Raw genomic sequence first — 6000 nt, forward strand, 5'->3', positions numbered from 1 at the left:
CAACAAATAATTGGCAATGTAGAAATCACTGGATTGGCAGAGATTGATAAACCGTTTTCTTGGTTCATTTCTTTTTCCTGAGCCATAAAAGCCATGGTTTCTTGATTACTATTTCCAAAGTCTTCGGAGAGGAGCGGCATACAAGTCTAATAAATTATTATTATTAAATTATTATTATTATTCCAGTCTCTGAATGCAAGCAAGACATCTTGCTGTTGTCTTCTGCCAAATTCGTCAACTACCTCATTGTCTGCATCAGTGGTTGGAAAATAAACTTGAATTACTGCCATATTAAAAAAAATTCTGCAAAATCTTACTGATATTATATGGTTATTGCCTGTATTGTAGCCAAGTACTATTTTTGCTATATCTTTTTGGCTATGAAAGTAACTCTGTTTCTTTTTTGTTTTATGGTCCTGTGTAATAAATGATACAATTTCTGACTGTCCAGCTGTGGTCCATTTCAGTTCTTTGATGCCTAAAATGCCAACGTATAATGATTTGTTTCATCATTCATCTGTTAATCTTTCCAGTGTTCATATCCCCATTACAGTTCTCTCTTTCCAACGTTACATTTTGCTACCTGCATAGCAAGATGAGCAACTGTATCTCCCAAAGATTTTGATTTAGCTGAATCATAAGCACCATTAGTACTTCAGAAGATTGTCAGCATTTTGTCAGTATATGTTGACTGCCAGGAGTCATCATCTGGCACACACTGACAGTCACTTTATATTGTCTTTCCATATAATGCTTCTGGTGAAATATTAGAGTACAGTACTACAATGTAATGGCCTTCTTCTATGCAACATGAAATTATTCCCTTAAATATAATCCACTTCCAAGTTCTTTCTACAATATAGACGACTGCTTTATTTAGTTGAGCAGCTGTATTTTCTTCATGCTTTGGATGGGGGGGGGTCCTCCCATTTGGACCAGATCACCCAAACCATTTAGCATCCTGCTGCTGATGTGATGATGGCATCAGGAATTTGGTTTGGTCGGTGCCTGTCCATGGGCACTGCCATCTTTATTTTTGGAAAATTGGGGATTTTTTTGGAAAGTTTTTCCTGTTCTGCTGCTTGTAAAAGAGCCCTTCTCCCCCCAACCCCACTTTAAACTGGCCTTTATTCCTTCACCTGAAGCACAGCTGATCAGCTCCTCAGCTGTGTTTCATGCCTATCCAGATTCCTAAGAGGTCAGTAAGGAGCGAGTACAAGTGCACTAGAGTGCCTTCCGTCCCCTGTCCTATATCTCCTATTCCTTTCTTCTATTCCTATATCTCTTCTATTCTTTCATTGATATGTTCTATTACTTTATCTTCTTTTCTATTCTTTCATAGATATATTTTACTATGAGTATCTCCTCTATAATCTTCATCATGTATTTTACTATGTGTGTATATATATATATACCCACTAAAACTCTCATTGTGTATTGGACTAACTAACTAACTAACTAACTAACTAACTAACTAACTAAATAAATAAATGCCATTTCCAGTTATTGAGCATGCAATAGCCAAATTGCACAAAGGAAAGTGCATGCACAAAATGTCACAATGCAAACCAATGGCAAAGGTAAGTGGAGCCTACCCCTGCTTTGGATGACCCTGCTGGGATATTCTCACTTATCCCTGCCAGAGGTACCCCCCTCTCCAAGATAAGGCAGGACATGGTGATGATTGTTCTTCACAGCTCATAATTTATTTAAACTTTGGCTCAAGCCAAGCAACTGAATAACTTTGAATATTTGGATCTTCTGATGTGGAGATTTTCCCCTTTTGGTTTTGGATGGGGTGACACTGCTTTATAGAAACCCAGGACAAAATATGTGGGTTCCCTTGGAGTCACATCTCCTGTTCAAACAGTAGGTGACAGTTATGGCTAGAAAGATCTTTGCATATCATCAGGTTGTGCTTTCCTTATGCTCGTTCCTGGACTAGCAGGTTCTGTTCATTGCTACTCATGCCTTTGTGACTTTCCATCTGGACCACAGCAATGAAGCTTATATCAGGCTTGGCCTTGAAGAGCATTAAAAAGCTTCAACAAGTTCAGAATCAGCAGCACGTGTAGTAAAGAGTGATTAGTCCATACATATGAGTACTGTACCACTATTTTGTGAGTTCAATTAGTTGCTAGCATGTTTCCAGGTACAATTCAAGGTGTTGTTAAGTCACCTTTAAATGCCTTCATAGCTTATGATCAGGTTACTTAAGGAGTCATCTCTTTTATGTTACTTCTACCTGTTTTATCCACCCTTACCTGCTATCTCTATCTAATGGAGGAACCGTAATGGTAGTCATTAGTTATATTTATTAAAAGACACTTTATATTTGGATTTCTAGATCTTACTACCCAATTTTCTTCTTTAAACCTGGCATTTACCTTAAGGAATCTTCAGTATCAGAATACTTTTTGGAAGTGATGTCTACAAAATTACTTATATCTTATTTAAAATTAAATATACATAGGCTTAAATTATTAGGAATGGGGTTTTTTTTGTAATTTTGGGGATAAGTATGAATATATATATATATATCTCCCACCCCTCTCTTTCTCTCTCCCACCCCAAAACTATCAGCTTATTTTTACATGGTTATTTTTTTTAACTTTTGAGATAAAATGACATAGAATCAAGACACATGCTTTATCTTCTATACAGTGTTTCCCAACCAGTGTGCCGTGGCACACTAGTGTGCCGCGAGACATGGTCAGGTGTGCCGCGAAGAAGGAAGCTCAGCTTCTGGTCTCGCAACTTTTTGCTGAGAGTGCGAAGAGCAAAAAGTTGTGAGGCCGGAAGCTGAGCTTCCTTCTTTGCGCCTTCCAAGTTTTCCGGCAGCTGCAGTGCCCCGCCCAGATGAAGCTTCCCTGGCAGTGGCAGCAGGTGAGCTTTGGGGCCCAGCGGGAGGGTGGCGGCAGTGGGAAGGCGGCGGCAGCAGCAGCGGCACTGGGCAGTAGCCGTGGGGCGGCAGCAGGGTGGTCGGCTGTGAGGCGGAGCTCCAGAACGGAGGCACCGACGGCGGTGTCTGGACATGTGGCTGTACGCCGTACATGCTGGCATTGCATGGCTGGCACTTGCCTGCTGGCTGGGCCGGGACAGAGGCTCCAGCCCCACGCCCATGCCCAGCGCAACGGCAGTATGTATGGCATCTAGCAACATGTCCAGCCACTGCCGTCGGTGCCTCCATTCCGGAGCTCCGCCTCACAGCTGACCACCCTGCCGCCGCCCCACGGCTACTGCCCAATGCCGCTGCTGCGGCGTGATATATGAGAAAGAGAGAGAGAAAGAAATAGAGAGATAGCAAGAGAGAGAAACAGATAGCAAGGGAGGGAGAGAGAGAAATAGAGGGAGAGAGAGGGGGGAGAGAGAAAGAGAGAGAAAGCAAAAGAAAGAGAGAGAGAGAAAGAGAGAGAAAGAGAGGGAGAGGGGGGAGAGAGAAAGAGAGAAAGCAAAAAAAAGAGAAAGAGAAATAGCAAGAAAGAGAGAGAGAGAGAGAGGGGGAGAGAGAAAGAGAGAGAAAGACAGCAAGAGAGAGAGAGAGAAAGTAAGAGAGAGAGAGAAAGGGGGGAAGGAGGGTGAGGGAAAGACATAGAGAGGGAAGGAGGGAGAGAGAAAGAGAGCAAAAAAGAGGGGAAGGGAGAAACAAAGAGGGATGGAGAGAGGGAAAGAAAGAGGAAGGAAGGAAGAGAGAGAAAGAGGGAGAGAGAGAGAAATAGAGCGAAAGGAAGGAAGAGAGAGGGGTTTTTTGTCCAAACTTTTTTTAGCCCCCCCCCCCCCCTCTATTTTGCCCAGGATTTTGTAAATGTGAATAATGTGCCGCGGCTCAAAAAAGGTTGGGAAACACTGTTCTATAACTTTATCTTATCTAGAATTATTCAGACCATTTTTAAAAAATAGAAAAATATGGTTAAATAAAAAATAACACTCTGAATAATTGCTTCATGTACTCATATTTTCCTGTTCCATTAAATTATAAATATACTGGTATTTTTTTAAAACACTGAAAAGTTATGTTACTATGTTTATATGAATTACTAGCATATTTTTCACCCTATACATATAATTTAAAGCACAATGTTATGTACAAGTACCCTTTGTATCTTTTGTTCTTGACAATTTTACTTCAGAGGTACTTGATTTAGTGGTTCTCAATGCTAAAGTTTATTGCTTTTAACTTTCTTAAAATAGGGTGATTTTTCTGTCATTTTCTCTGCATTATATATACTTGAGCTAAGTTTATTAAAATAATTTTGAGAGACAGCTGTGGGCTATTGTTAATGTTAATTGCTACTGTCCGTGACACAGCCCAGCCAATTTGGTGGATTGTGGCATTTCAATCTAAAGAGAATCTATGAAAAGTCATTTATATTTGCAATACATCCCTGTCATCCAATGCCCCAGTTACTTAATTATAATATATTGAATCTGGCCCAATAAAATAATTCTCCGTCCAGACAAAGCAGAGACACTATTGGCAATGATTTGGTGTTTTCATTCAGTTGCTGTATTGGTTAAAAACAGTGAGAAACCTTTTAGACTGGGGAATGATTTACCACATCATCTGCACAAATAAATGAAGAAAATAATACTCAGGCTTCACTAGGGAGGTGATAGTAGACCACAGTACACATTTATAGGACTGTGTGTTATATCACTGGGGTGGTTCTATGTAGAGAAGTTGTGTATCTCTTTCCAATTTATCCTAGGAATAAATATTTATTTGAAAGCATCTGAAGCTTTTTCAATAACATCTTTGTCCTTTTATGTAATTGACTGCTGATCTTTCCCTTAAACTTCCCTTTCATTCTGCTAAAATGATTACCCAAAATGCTTGTGGTGAGGCTTAAAAAAAAAAAAGCTAAACACCAGAATAGGCAGAAATTAAATTTCTTATACAATGCATCCTGTTTTCATTATGCAGTTCAGGAAGGAGAGAGACTGCATCAAAAGGTCCAGTTCAACGAGGCAGCATGTCTTCTAACTGCAAAGAGGAATTCAATATCCTGGGAAGAAGAGAGGATAGTAGAGAGGAAAATGAATAACTCTCACCAGGAAGCGTTTTAGTCAAAGGTCGCAAATTGCATGCCAAAGAGGGCCTTTGCTAATGATGTCACCGGAGTCTAGAAAAAGATTACATATTATAAGCTGCAGGTAATCAACATGAAAGAGATCTGCTTTCCCACACTGCCCCTTGTTAATTGGAGGAATTGAGCCATTCTGAATGATTCATTTCGTATTTCACTTTAAGGATGCCTGTCATAATAAGGCTTTGGCACACAAATACGTTTGATTCATCCATATTTTCTGTGTTTCATGTTGATCTGGGCTGTTTCCATCAGATCCCCTTCAAAACACTCCATTTCAAATAATTATCTGATGTTTGGTTAACCTCATATGGTATAGAAGTACTAAAATTATTCCTTCTTTTGTCCCTCTTATTGTATTAAAACACAGTGTTGTCACAAAGCTTCTGACATGATTGGTAACCTTAAAACCAAGCATGTTCAATTCTTTGGTGACCAAGAGCCACCCTTGACATTTTGGGGTCAGGCAAAAGTGAAATGATCAGGGCAGAGATAAGAATTGGATGTGTTATGCGCTTCATAAAAGTGCAATCAATATTGTCTGCTTTTTCCTTTGGATTTCAAAGAGAAATTCTGGTGGTAAGGGCGAGTATATCATTTTCTGAGAATTTTGTTCAGCCTATGTTAGAATTTGCACACAGTTTGTCTTTCTTATCTCAGTGTAGTTGAATATGAAAACCACATTGCCAGTTTCCAGCAGCTGATGCTCTCAGATGCTCTCAAAACTGAGTTTGTGGGTTTTCAGGTGCCAGCTGAATCTCAGATTAAACCCAAACTGATTATTTACACCAAAGCCAACTAATACAGATGAGTTGAAAAAGGTAGTCCAAGAGTCAGGTTTTGGTCATAAAACAGGCTCATGAGTGTAAATCATGGTTTATGCTTCTAATTATGTTTTATGTCTTAAATGATA

This window comes from Erythrolamprus reginae, chromosome 2, assembly GCF_031021105.1.
Source record: "Erythrolamprus reginae isolate rEryReg1 chromosome 2, rEryReg1.hap1, whole genome shotgun sequence".
NCBI lineage: Eukaryota > Metazoa > Chordata > Lepidosauria > Squamata > Dipsadidae > Erythrolamprus > Erythrolamprus reginae.